Source organism: Heterodontus francisci, chromosome 2 (assembly GCF_036365525.1).
Source record: "Heterodontus francisci isolate sHetFra1 chromosome 2, sHetFra1.hap1, whole genome shotgun sequence".
In the NCBI taxonomy this organism is placed as follows: Eukaryota; Metazoa; Chordata; class Chondrichthyes; order Heterodontiformes; family Heterodontidae; genus Heterodontus; species Heterodontus francisci.
In genome coordinates, this window is record NC_090372.1 from 148,225,786 (window position 1) to 148,240,435 (window position 14,650).

At 46.5% G+C, this 14,650-nt stretch overlaps 1 protein-coding gene and 1 pseudogene across 9 annotated transcripts in view; both read right to left on the reverse strand.

The window, feature by feature from the left end:
* tbc1d5 (TBC1 domain family, member 5) overlaps window positions 1-14,650 on the reverse strand; it is a 771,220-nt gene that overhangs the window by 553,941 nt on the left and 202,629 nt on the right. The window lies entirely within an intron of this gene.
* LOC137379983 (transmembrane protein 258 pseudogene) lies at window positions 13,443-13,902 on the reverse strand (annotated as a pseudogene).

Consider the following 14,650-nt stretch of genomic DNA (forward strand, 5'->3'; position numbering starts at 1 on the left):
AATCCGACAAATCCCCAGGCCTTGATGGCCGATATACTAGGGTTCTAAAAGAGATAGCTGCAGAGATAGTGGATGCATTGGCTATGATTTTCTAAAATTCCCTAGATTCTGGAATAGTCCTAGAAGATTGGAAGTTAGCAAATGTAACACTGCTATTCAAGAAAGGAGGGAAAGAGAAAACAGGAAACTACAGGCCAGTTAGCCTGGCATGAGATGTCGGGAAAGTGCTAGAATCTATTATTAAGGAAGTATTAACAATGCATTTAGAAAAACCTAGTATGATTAGAACAAATCAACATGGTTTTAACTAAAGGGAAATCCTGTTTGGCAAACATATTAGTTTTTTTTTTGAGTATGCAACTAGTAGGGTATATAGAGGGGAACCAGTCGATGTAAGAAACTTGGATTTCCAAAAGGCATTCTATAAGGTGCCGCACAAAACGTTAATACACAAGGTAAGGGCTCATGGACTTGGGGAATGATGTACTAGCATGGATAGAGGATTGGTTAATGGACACGAAGCAGAGAGTAGGGATAAATGGGGCATTTTCAAATTGGCAGGCTGTGACTAGTGGAGTGCTGCAAGAATCAGTGCTGGGCCCTCAGCTATTTACAATCTATATTTATGACTTAGATGAAGAAACATAAAGTAATGCATCTAAGTTTGCTGATGATACAAAGCTAGGTGGTAATGCCAACTGTGAGGGGGACACAAAGAGGCTGCAAAGAGATATAGACAGGTTAAGTGAATGGGCAACAAGGTGGCAGATGGAATACAATGCGGGGAAGTGTGATGTTATTCACTTTGGTTGTAAGAAATGCAGAATATTTTTTAAAAGGCATGAAAAATATAAATGTTTATGTTCACAGAGACTTGGGTGTACTCATACAAGGAACACAAAAAGTTAGCATGCAGGTACAGCAAGCAATTAGGAAAGCAAATGGCATGTTGGCCTTTATTGCAAGAGGATTGGAGTACAAGGATAAGAAAGTCTTGCTACAATTGTACAGGGTTTGGGAAGACCACACCTGGAATACCGTGTGCAATTTTGGTCTCGATATTTAATGATAGATATACTTGCATTGGAGGCAGTAGAGCGAAGGTTCACTAGATTAGTCATACAGTCACAGAGTTATACAGCACAGAAACAGGCCCTTCGGCCCATTGTGTCCGTGCCGGCCATCAAGCACCTAACTGTTCTAATCCCATTTTTCAGCACTTGGCCCGTAGCCTTGTAAGCTATTGCGTTTCAAATGCTCATCTAAATACTTCTTAAATGTTGTGAGGGTTCCTGCCTTTACCACCTCTTCAGGCAGTGCATTCCAGATTCCAACCACCCTCTGGGTGAAAACATTTTTTCTAAAATCCCCTCTAAACCTCCTGCCCCTTACCTTAAATCTATGCCCCTTAGTTATTGCTCCCTCCAGTAAGGGAAAAAGTTTCTTCCTATCTAACCTCTCAATGCCCCTCATAATTTTGTATGCCTCAATCATGTCCCCCCTCAGCCTTCTCTGCTCCAAGGAAAACAATCCTGGCCTTTTCAGTCTCTCTTCACAGCTGAAATGCTCCAGCCCAGGCAACATCCTGGTGAATCTCCTCTGCACGCTCTCCAGTGCAATCACATCCTTCCTATAGTGTGGTGACCAGAACTGTACACAGTACTCCAGCTGAGGCCTAACTAGCATTTTATACAGCTCCATCATAACCTCCCTGCTCTTAGATTCTATGCCTCGGCTGATAAAGGCAAGTATTACATATGCCTTCCTATTCACCTTATCTACCTGTGCTGCTGCCTTCAGTGATCTATGGACAAGTACACTAAGGTCCCTCTGACCTTCTATACTTCCTAGGGTCCTACCATCCACTGTATATTCCCTTGCCTTGTTAGTCCTCCCAAAATGCATCGCCTCACACTTCTCAGGATTACATTCCATTTGCCACTGCTCCGCCCATCTTACCAGCCCATCTATATCGTGCTGTAATCGAAGGCTTTCCTCCTCACTATTTACGACACCACCAATTTTCGTGTCATCTGTGAACTTACTTATCAAGCCTCCCATATTCACATCTAAATCATTAATGTATACTACAAACAGCAAGGGTTCCAGCACCAATCCCTGCAGTACACAACTGGTCACAGGCTTCAAATCGCAAAAACAACCCTCAACCATCACCCTCTGCCTCCTGCCACTAAGCCAATTTTGGATCCACTTTGCCAAATTGCCCTGGATCCTGTGGGCTCTTACCTTCTTAACCAATCTCCCATATGGTACCTTATCAAAAGCCTTACTGACGTCCATGTAGACTACATCAACTGCTTTACCCTCATCGATACATCTAGTTACTGCCTCGAAAAATTCAAATTTAGTCCCTAGGATGACAGTGTTGACCAATGATGAGAGGCTGAGTAAACTGGGTCTATATTCTCTGGAGTGAGAGGTGATCTCATTGAAACATTCAAGATTATGAAGGGGCTTGACAGGATAGACACAGACATTGTTTCCCCTGGCTGGGGAATATAGAATAAGGGGTCACAGTTTCAAAATAAGGGGCCGATCATTTAGGACTGAGATGAGAAGAAATTTTTTCACTCAGGATTGTGAATCTTCAGAATTCTCTACCCTAGAGGGTTATGGATGCGCTATCATTGAATATATTTAAGGCTGAGATAGACAGATTTTTGGTCTCTCAGGGAATCAAAGGATATGGGGAGCGGGAGGGAAAGTGGACAGAAGATCAGCCATGATCGTATTGAATGATGGAGCAAGCTCAACGCCCCATATGGTCTACTCCTGCTCCTATTTATTATGTTCCTATGTTCCTACAATGGTATTTTCCCTTAAGTTAAAAAAGACCCTTCTCACAAGCTTTCCATCAATGCAATGACAAAGACCTGGAAATGGCTGTTCACCTAGAAGATCAGCACAGAAATGGATCCCATCTTGTGGAGAAAACTTGATTGAAAACACAAAATGCCAATCTAATTTTCACTAGACTGCACCCTAAGTTTTTTGAAAATATTAAATAACCGCAACACAATTTGACTTCTGGGTGTTGAAGATTCAATAGTACGCAAGAGTGATTACTGCAGCCATCAGAACTTTAATCGGAGTACTTAGTTTAGTTTAGTTTAGAGATACAGCACTGAAACAGGCCCTTTGGCCCACCGAGTCTGTGCCGACCATCAACCACCCATTTATACTTTCTTTTGGGCCTCCTTATCTCGAGAGACAATGGATACGCGCCTGGAGGTGGTCAGTGGTTTGTGAAGCAGCGCCTGGAGTGGCTATAAAGGCCAATTCTGGAGTGACAGGCTCTTCCACAGGTGCTGCAGAGAAATTTGTTTGTTGGGGCTGTTGCACAGTTGGCTCTCCCCTTGCGCCTCTGTCTTTTTTCCTGCCAACTACTAAGTCTCTTCGACTCGCCACAATTTAGCCCTGTCTTTATGGCTGCCCGCCAGCTCTGGCGAATGCTGGCAACTGACTCCCACGACTTGTGATCAATGTCACACGATTTCATGTCGCGTTTGCAGACGTCTTTATAACGGAGACATGGACGGCCGGTGGGTCTGATACCAGTGGCGAGCTCGCTGTACAATGTGTCTTTGGGGATCCTGCCATCTTCCATGCGGCTCACATGGCCAAGCCATCTCAAGCGCCGCTGACTCAGTAGTGTGTATAAGCTGGGGATGTTGGCCGCTTCAAGGACTTCTGTGTTGGAGATATAGTCCTGCCACCTGATGCCAAGTATTCTCCGAAGGCAGCGAAGATGGAATGAATTGAGACGTCGCTCTTGGCTGGCATACGTTGTCCAGGCCTCGCTGCCGTAGAGCAAGGTAATGAGGAACACAGGCCTGATACACTCGGACTTTTGTGTTCCGTGTCAGTGCGCCATTTTCCCACACTCTCTTGGCCAGTCTGAACATAGCAGTGGAAGCCTTACCCATGCGCTTGTTGATTTCTGCATCTAGAGACAGGTTACTGGTGATAGTTGAGCCTAGGTAGGTGAACTCTTGAACCACTTCCAGAGCGTGGTCGCCAATATTGATGGATGGAGCATTTCTGACATCCTGCCCCATGATGTTCGTTTTCTTGAGGCTGATGGTTAGGCCAAATTCATTGCAGGCAGACGCAAACCTGTCGATGAGACTCTGCAGGCATTCTTCAGTGTGAGATGTTAAAGCAGCATCGTCAGCAAAGAGGAGTTCTCTGATGAGGACTTTCCGTACTTTGGACTTCGCTCTTAGACGGGCAAGGTTGAACAACCTGCCCCCTGATCTTGTGTGGAGGAAAATTCCTTCTTCAGAGGATTTGAACGCATGTGAAAGCAGCAGGGAGAAGAAAATCCCAAAAAGTGTGGGTGCGAGAACACAGCCCTGTTTCACACCACTCAGGATAGGAAAGGGCTCTGATGAGGAGCCACCATGTTGAATTGTGCCTTTCATATTGTCATGGAATGAGGTGATGATACTTAGTAGCTTTGGTGGACATCCGATCTTTTCTAGTAGTCTGAAGAGACCACGTCTGCTGACGAGGTCAAAGGCTTTGATGAGATCAATGAAAGCAATGTAGAGGGGCATCTGTTGTTCACGGCATTTCTCCTGTATCTGACGAAGGGAGAACAGCATGTCAATAGTCGATCTCTCTGCACGAAAGCCACACTGTGCCTCAGGGTAGACGCGCTCGGCCAGCTTCTGGAGCCTGTTCAGAGCGACTCGAGCAAAGACTTTCCCCACTATGCTGAGCAGGGAGATTCCACGGTAGTTGTTGCAGTCACCGCGGTCACCTTTGTTTTTATAGAGGGTGATGATGTTGGCATCGCGCATGTCCTGGGGTACTGCTCCCTCGTCCCAGCACAGGCATAGCAGTTCATGTAGTGCTGAGAGTATAGCAGGCTTGGCACTCTTGATTATTTCAGGGGTAATGCTGTCCTTCCCAGGGGCTTTTCCGCTGGCTAGGGAATCAATGGCATCACTGAGTTCCGATTTGGTTGGCTGTATGTCCAGCTCATCCATGACTGGTAGAGGCTGGGCTGCATTGAGGGCAGTCTCAGTGACAGCATTCTCCCTGGAGTACAGTTCTAGGTAGTGCTCAACCCAGCGGTCCATCTGTTTGTGTTGGTCAGTGATTATGTCCCCCGATTTAGATTTGAGGGGGGTGATCTTCTTGATGGTTGGCCCAAGAGCTCTCTTCATGCCATCATACATTCCTCTGATGTTTCCGGTGTCTGAGGCCAGCTGAATATGGCTGCATAGGTGTTGCCAGTAGTCGTTTGCGCAACGCCTAGCTGTTCTTTGTGCAGTACTTCTGGCTGCTTTAAGTGCTGCGGATGTTAAATCGCTGGGGGCTTTCTTGTAGTTCAAAAGTGCAATGCGCTTAGCGGCTATGACAGGTTCCAGCTCTTCATTATGAGATTGAAACCAGTCTGCATTTCTCTTCGCACTTTTGCCGTAGGTGGTCAAAGCTGACTCATAGATGGCGTCTCTGATGTGGGCCCACTTGGTCTCAGCATCCCCTGTGGGAGTGTTTTGAAGGGCTGTTACAAGTGAATTTAGAAATTTTTGTAACAGCTGTGGGTGAGAAATTCTGCTCGTGTTGATGCGCGGGTGGCCCTTCTGCTTGGAATGATGCAACTTCTTTGGTCTGAGTCTAACCTTGCTGCACACCAGGGAGTGGTCGGTGTCGCAGTCCGCACTGTGGAAGCTGCGTGTGATTTGAACACTGTTTAAGGCGGCTCGCCTTGTGACAATGAGGTCTAGCTGGTGCCAACGACGTGATCTTGGGTGCCTCCATGAAACCTGGTGACAGGGTTTAGTGTGAAAGAACGAGTTGGTGATGCAGAGGTTATGATAGGTACACAACTCAAGCAGTCTCTGCCCGTTCTCATTCATCCTTCCAACGCCATAGCGCCCAAGGCAGGAGGGCCATGAGTCATGGTCGGCCCCAACCCTGGCATTAAAGTCCCCCAGCAGGAATAGGTGTTCGGTGTTGGGGATGCTGCTAATGATGTTATGGAGTTGTTCATAGAACTGGTCTTTAGCTTCAGGTGTGGAACAGAGTGTTGGAGCATAGATGCTGAGTAGGTGTACTGGACCAGAGGTGGTGAGCAGTCGGATGGACAGTATGCGTTCCGAGCCATTTGAGGGAGGCTCTATCATGCTGAGCAAGGAGTTTCTGATGGCGAAGCCCACTCCATGCTGTCTTGGTTCTTCAGGATCCCTGCCCTGCCAAAAGAAGGTGTAGTCTTGCTCTGCTAGAGAGCCACTCGCGGGGAGGCGAGTCTCCTGAAGTGCTGCAATGTCCACATTGAGTCTACTGAGCTCGTTGTTAATGATGGCGGTCTTCCGAGAATCGTTGATTTGTGTAAGGTCTTCCGACAGGCCAGGACACATAGTTCTGACGTTCCAGCTTGCAAAGCGAAGGGCTGGTACCTTCTTTCCTTTTTTCATGTTGTTTGGTGCGGTGTATCAGTCCACCTTTCGGGCAATGACCCTGAGCTCCAAGCACCCATTGAAGCAGGCAGACTGTGGCGGGACAGAACCTTATTGACCGGGGGCTGCCCGGTTTGAGGCGGGCGGTAGCTGTCCAGTGAGGTGCAATGACCTCTCCCACCGACAAAGGCAACCCGTGGCGCCCAGTTTCTACGCCAATTTATCTGGACTTATAACCCGTAACTGCTGCCTTCCGCGTTGTTTCAGTCGCTGTGAGGCAACTATGGAGTGACCTCTCCATGGCGCATGCCTGGGCAAATTTATGGAGGTTGAGAGTTGCCCAGTCGTCAAAACCCCCCTCTCGGCCTTTCTGGTGGGGTCCAAAGGAGTGCAGGACACGACGTTTGGCACCAGTATGGCTGCAGGAACTGCCGGAAACATGCCAAAGGTGACACATGACCGCCTACGGGGTTCCGCTCCAGATTTTCTGTTAGGGTTTACTCCCTTAGCCTTGGTCTCTCCCGAGACGCCCACAACCCATTTATACTAATCCTATACTAATCCCATATTCCTACCACATCCCCACCTGTCCCTATATTTCCCTACCACCTACCTATACTAAGGGCAATTTATAATGGCCAATTAACCTATCAACCTGCAAGTCTTTGGCATGTGGGAGGAAACCGGAGCACCCGGAGGAAACCCACGCAGACACAGGGAGAACTTGCAAACTCCACACAGGCAGTACCCAGAATTGAACCCGGGTCGCTGGAGCTGTGAGGCTGCGGTGCTAACCACTGCGCCGCCCATTATATTGTTGCTGGTTAATTATTAATAATTTAGTGTAGCAGATATTACATATCAAATAGAAAGCACTGGCTAGCATTTATCAAGCCCATTTCGATCATCACCAAAAGAGTACAAACATAATAAAAGCTCTACCAGGAACTTTATGCATCTTAAAGTCATTTCAAATTTAGGATTCAGAAGACGTGAAGCTTTGCAGTTACATGTTTATGGTATCTCATAGAATTACTGTCTATAGACACTCTTAAGTCTGTATTATTCTCTATTCAATCAGAGTAAAGAGAAAAGAATGAACTTGTATTTATATAGCACCTTATAAGAATTTTAATTTTCAGGAGCACCTCACAAGTAATGAATTAATTTTGAAGTGCAAATACCATTATGGAGACAAATCTAGCAGTTAACTGTGATTTTAAATGCAACACCAGAACACTACCGTTTACTGGCAAGATTTTTTTTTAACTAATGTGATTTAGCAGTGCTCTAGAAATGCTCCATTGAAATTATAAACAATATACTTTTTTGGTACCAGCTACAATTAATTAAATTCTATTTTGATCTCCTAAACCTAGAATAAGATACAACTCACTATCTGCTAGTATTTGACAACTCACTTCTGAGGCAATTTTAAATTACCAGTTGATTTCCCACAGTATTGCACAAGAAGTCAAGATTAAGTGAAAAAAAGTCTTGATTTATTATATTTATGAAGTACCTTTCACCACCACAGTACTTTACAACCAATGAAGTATCTTGAAGTATAGTCAATCTTGCTAAGTAGGAAATGTGACAGTTTGCACACAGTAAGCACCCACAAACAGCAATGTGATGACGACCAGATAATCTATTTTTGTGACGCTGATTGAAGGATAAATATTAGTCTGTACACCGAGGATAACTCCCCAAGTCGTCTTCAAAATGGTGCCATGCGATCTTTTATGTCCACCAGATAGGGCAGACAGGGCCTTAGTACTAGAGTGACAGCCTTGATTTTTGTGCTCAACTCCTGGAATGGGACTTGTACACACAACATTCTGACTCAGAGGCGAGAATGCGACCAACTGGCTGACACATGCGAATTCACAGACTTCACAGAAGAGAAGTCTATTGGTGATGATGAGGCAATGAGGTGGAGTGCAGGATACAAGGGTGATGGTATGCAAGCTGCCACGACAGAAATATAAAAATATTATGCACACAAACATTTAAATAGCAAATAGTATTTAAACACCCAAATAAAGGTATGAAAATATATAAAAGTCTTCAACAAAAAATACAAATTACCCCTGCACCAAGATATAATGGGTAACTAAAATATAAAAAATTAAACAGCCACACACATATAATATTAAAACAGTTTATTAAAAAAAGATTACCCCTGCACCAAGATATAAAGAATACAGAAATGACAGAAAGACAGGCATCCGTGAAAGGGCAGCCCCAAAATTCACCATTGTCTCCTTTGAGATTCTTTTAAAGGTGGTGGCATCATGGCGAAATGTCCTATTTCTAGAGAATGGCAGAAGGCCAGCCAGCCAGACTAAGCAGACATGGCTAGAGATGGCTCAGGAAGTGAGTAGCTTTGCAGCTTTGTGAGGAAGACATGGGTACAATGCCAGAAGTGCTTCAATGATCTTGAGGTTTGGTAAGGTGAGTGCAACATGACACTCAGATGACAGGCCTCCAGGTCTGCAGTCACAAGCATACCCACGAGGTGAGCAGCCTGAGGGTGCATATTCCTCCTAAACACTGAAATAATATCTGCCCAGGAGCATTACAGAGTCGTGGGCAAAGCTCACAACACTAGCAAGAGTGGAGGTGGCAACACTGAAGGCAGTAACATCACATGGTTTGTACCACTGGAAGTAGTGAAGGAGGGCACTATGGCCCTAACTCTCACGCTCTAGTCCTTGCAGAAGAAAAAAAGCACACAATGCCAGAGAAAGGGCTCTTTCAGGTGGTGGAGTGACCAATCAAGCGTCTATGGAGGAGGCAGCCCTTGACATAGCACATCAAGGAGTGGGCGAAGGCGAGACGGGAGTCCACCCAAGACAGGGTAAAATGATCTGAACATCTCCAGGTGACATGGACGGAGCTCCCTCCTCCCCAGTTTCTACCATGTCAAAGCATAAGCTCCAATGGCCTACTTCAGATCTGCAGAAGCAGCTGCTGACAGAGGCAATTTAGCTTAACCACCTTCTTATGTCTCCCAAAGGGACAGACGAGAGGGAGCCAAGGCAGGCCAGGGGGAGGTCGTCATCTTCAGAGAAGGAAAAAGCGAGCAAGCCAGCACCATCACATCAGTCAAGTGCACCATCCATCAGCGCAGACATGCTCATGCAATCTTAGAACGAGAAGCACAAAGTGACCATTACTTCACGATTGAGCGAGAGGAAGAGGCAGCTGTGGGCAGTTTCCCTCAGAGGATGGAGGACAGATATAGTCACGATCAGCTGGGTAGAGATGCACAGCCTCGGGAGTCACACACAAGGCAGGTATTCCTGGACCAGCAGCATGAGATGTGTGCCACATGTCGCAGTTCCCTAAGGCACTGCAGAGCCATGGGAGCAGAATGGAGGTGTCCATTCATCACATGTGCATCACCATTTCTCAGGCTTTTGAGCGCATGAGCTCCTCCATTGAGAGAGTGGCCAACCTCATGGAGAGCTATATGCAGCATCACGCTGAGTGGATGCAGGTTCAGTGAACTGGCATGCACAGAATGTAGAACACATTCTGTAGCATTGACCAGTCAGTATTGCTATTGGCGCAAAGATGCATGGAATCGATGCTAAAAACATTAGTCTTATACCAAAATATTAGAAGCAATAGCAAAAAACCAAAAATAGTTCCCCCACATGAATATAAAATATGTATAGAGCCAACAGCTGACAGCATTGTGGAGGCACGTTCAGAACATGGTTGGAGTGCTTCAAGCACCGTCATCATTATCATCCGCCATCGTGGCCCCTCGGCTGGAGGAACCCTGTGACAGAGGCTGCCCCTGCATTGACACCAGTTGAGAAGCCTGTGAGGTACACTTACTGGCACCTCCAAGATGAGGACAACCGCCATGGGTATCTCAGCCGCATACAGACAAAAGCGAGCAGACTGCCTCCACCTCATCTCCAGCCACAGCATGAGAACCCGGCAGCAGCAGCCATGAGCGCAGGGCTCCGCGTCAGTGATTTCACTTTGTGGTTCACTGGGGCGACGTGTTATGTTTGAGTTAAGTTATAAGGACTCAATACAATGGAAATGTTGTTGTTTGAATCCAGACTTGTGTGTTTTCAATCTTTGATGACATCTAGGCAAAAGAAGGAAGTAGGGAAGAAACAAAGGTGGGTATTTGGGGTAAATGTGTGGCAGATAAAGACTTGTGCATCAGTGTGGGGAACAATGTAAGTATTCTGCGTTGTGTGCATGATAGATGTGCTCTCTCATTCAGATTAAGGTATCGGAGCCAAGTGCATTCCAGGATGAGGTGCCCTCAGGAGAAATGTGCCTGAATTAGAGATACCCGATCTTCCCTGCCATCCTGATCAATGACTTGACTGCTGATCCAGACTGGTAGAATGCCTTGTATCACATGAGCACCATCCTCCACTGCTTCTTCCTCCTCCTTCTCCAAGGAAATATGCTGCTCCTTCACTTCTCCCTCTTCAAAGTCCACATGTCTCCGGAGGTCCAGGTTATGGAGAGCATAGCAGACCATCACAATGCGGGACCCCTAGAGGGAGAGTACTAGAGGGTGCCACCCGACTGGTCAAGGCACCAGAACCACATCTTTAGAAGTTCGATGGTTTGCCTAATGTGGTACTTGTCATGAGATGGCATCGGTTGTAGTGCCTCTAAGCCTTCGTTGCAGAGTCACCCCTAGGTGGCAGTAGCCATCTCTTCACAGAATATCCCTTGCCCCTAACAGCCATCCATGGAGTCTCTCAGGTGGCATGATGAGCTGCGGCACCTGCAACTGCCTGAGGATGCAAGAGTTGTGGCAGCTGCCAGGATACAGCGCTCACACCTGCATGAAACGCTTATTGTGGTCACAGACCCTTCTTTGGCCTCCTTATCTCAAGAGACAATGGGTAAGCACCTGGAGGTGGTCAGTGGTGTGTGGAGCAGCGCCTGGAGTGGCTATAAAGGCCAATTCTAGAGTGACAGGTCACAGACCAGCTGGACAATTAGGGAGTGAAATTTCTTCCTACTGAGGAATCTCTATCAGTGCCCTGCATCTGAGGGAATCCAGCGATGGAGGCGAATCCTACAGCCCTCTTTGCCCTATCCGTTTGCAGCTCTATGTAATAAGTGGCACTCTCGATCAGCGCATCTGTGAACTGCCTTATGCAATGAGCAGCCGCTTGAGAAATGTCACCTAGGTCAGCAGCCAATCCTTAGAATGACCCAGACACAACTAAGTTCAGAGCCACTATGACTTTTTCGGCTACTAGCAGGGCCTGTCCACAACACCTGATAGGACTGAGGTGATCCTCAACAGGGCACACAGACCAGAAATAAATTGCCTCCTGCAGAATTGATGCTCAGGCATCTCTAGGAAGCTTATTCTTCATCTGTACACCCGATGGTGAGGGCATTGCCTTTATTTCTGCCCAGCCCCTCGTCCCTCACCTCTGCGTCCCTCAAGGCCAAGGGTCTGCATCTACTGCTGCTGAGGTTGCTCCTCATTGCTGCTTGTCTCCAATTTGGAGTAGACTATCCCCATTTCCAGGAATGTTCTTGCTTGCCTCCAACTGCACTATCATGGATTCCTGGACTGTCCTGTTATGGCCCCGTGATCTCTGTGGGCTCACTTCCCCCACCCCTCAACTGCCCCAGCACACACTAATCAAAATCTCAGGGAGCACTGATCACACAATGGACACTGTGTGCCAATGCATGAGGTGATTCCGGAGCCGTCCCCCTCTTAGAGGGCATTCTGTGTAGCTAGCATGCGCATCCACGTCTGGCTCGCCACTCTGATGCCGCCTCCTCCTCCTCATGGATGGGCTTGAGACCCTGCTTGCTTACTGTGCCTCCTCTCAATATTGCAAACTATTCTTCAACGAGCTGCATTCTCAATTACAGAACCACTATTTCAAAAATCACAGCACATTGGAACAGAGTCAGAACTTTCTGGGCCCGGCCGCCTCCGCCGTGCTATGAAAATTAGGCACATTGAGTCTTTAACAAAAACACAATTACCCTAAACAAACAAAACTGAAAAATGTAATTGCTGCATTCATATTTTTGGTAAATGGCAGCTGTCAGGACAAGACATGTAATATAGCTCTAAAGCAGCTGACCAGTAAGCTGCAGGAACAGCCCAGAATGGACCTAGAGAATGGCATCCAAATTTTGCAAAAGTGCATAGGTGGCAGCGAGCAGCAGCTGTCAAGTACGGGCCCTGAGAACCAGCAAGAGTGGGCAGCAAGTAAGGGGAGCACTGAAGAATGGTGCAATGGTCAGCCTGATTACAAGTGGTGACAGCCGATGGCTGAAAGACCAAGAGTGGGGAAAGGGTGAAAGGGGAAGAGGGAGAAGCAGAGGAAAGAGATGGGGAAAAGTGAAGGAGGGGATGGATGAGGACTGCATGTGCTTCAAGGACTACCACATCAGATCAGGTGATCTTGGTTAATTAAGCCTCGACGGAGGTACTTGGTTGGTGTCTTGCAGATTACTTGCAGCTATTAAGGGTATATGAGCTTCTTCCTGTGCGCATTGGTTTCCTTCTTTTGGAACATAAGAATATTGGAGCAGGAGTAGGCCATTCAGCCCATTGAGCATACTCTGCCATTCAACACGATCATGGCTGATCATCCAGAGTCATAGAGTCATAGACAGATACAGCACTGAAACAGGCCCTTCGGCCCACTGAGTCTGTGCCGACCATCAACCACCCATTTATACTAATCCTACATTAATCCCATATTCCCTACCACATCCCCACCTTCCCTCAATTCTCCAACCGCTTACCTACACTAGGGGCAATTTACAATGACCAATTTACCTATCAACCTGTAAGTCTTTGGCTGTGGGAGGAAACCGGAGCACCCGGCAGAAACCTCGCAATCACAGGGAGAACTTGCAAACTCCGCACAGGCCGTACCCAGAACCGAACCCAGGTCACTGGAGCCGACAGGCTGCAGTGCTAACCACTGCGCCACTGTGCTTCAATACTTTTTTCCCACACTATCCCCATATCCCTTTTTTTTTGAACAAAGTTTTTATTTTTTATTAGTACAGACTATGTTTTTATAAAAAGTCCAGGCGCTACTCAGTGGCTTTTGAAGAGCTGCTGCTTCTGTAATAATGGTGATACTGAGGCTACAGTGAAGCCAGTGTAGAAACAGCATCTCCTGATGGAATGATCCCTCATATTTCTCCCACAGACTCCCTGCTGCCCTCATACGTAGATCCCAACCCAAAGCAGGAGGAAAAGTACTCCAAATCCCATAAAGAGAGAAGCTACTAGGGAAATCAGGAGCTCTTTGTAGATATCTCGTGTGCATTTTGTAGATGTTACCTCATATACAAAGAACCATGCAGTAAAGAACATTCCAATTGCAAGAAGAACCACTGTCAAGTGTGGGAAGACAGCAGGATTGACTGGGCTTGTATATCTGGTCATAGCCTCCAGCTCCATCTTTTCTCTCTTTCAGGCCACGTCTCATATCCCTTTATGTCACTGGTATTTAGAAATCTGTCAATCTCTGCTTTAAACATACTCAATGACTGAGCTTCCACAGCCATCTGGGGTAGAGAATTCCAAAGATTCACAACCCTCTGAGTGAAGAAATTTCTCCTCATCTCGGTCCTATGTGGCGACCCCTTATTTTGAAATTGTATCCCCTGCTTCTAGACTCCCCAACCAGGGGAAAGATCTTACCTGCATCTACCTTGTCTATCCCTTTAACTATTTTGTAGGTTTCAATGAGATCACCTCTCATTCTTCAAAACACTAGAGAATACAGGCCCAGTTTCCCAAATCTCTCTTCATAGGACAGTCCCGCCATCCCAGGAACAGGTCTGGTGAACCTTCATTGCACTCCCTCTATAGCAATAATATCCTTCCTTAGGTAAGGGGATCAAAACTGCACACAGTACTCCAGGTGCAGTCTAACCAAGGTTCTGTACAATTGAAGCAAGATTTTGCTACTCAAGTAGTCAAATCCTCTTGTGATAATGGCCAACATACCATTAGCCTTCTTAATTGCTTGCTGTACCTGCAGGCTGGTTTTCATTGACTTATTGACGAGGACACCCAGGTCCCTTGGTACATCTATACTTTCTAATCTCTTACCATTTAAGAAATACTCTGCACATCTGATCCTCCTAACAAAATGGATAACCTCACATTTTTCCACATTATGTTCCATCTGCCACGTTCTTGCCCACTCACTAAGTCTGTCCAA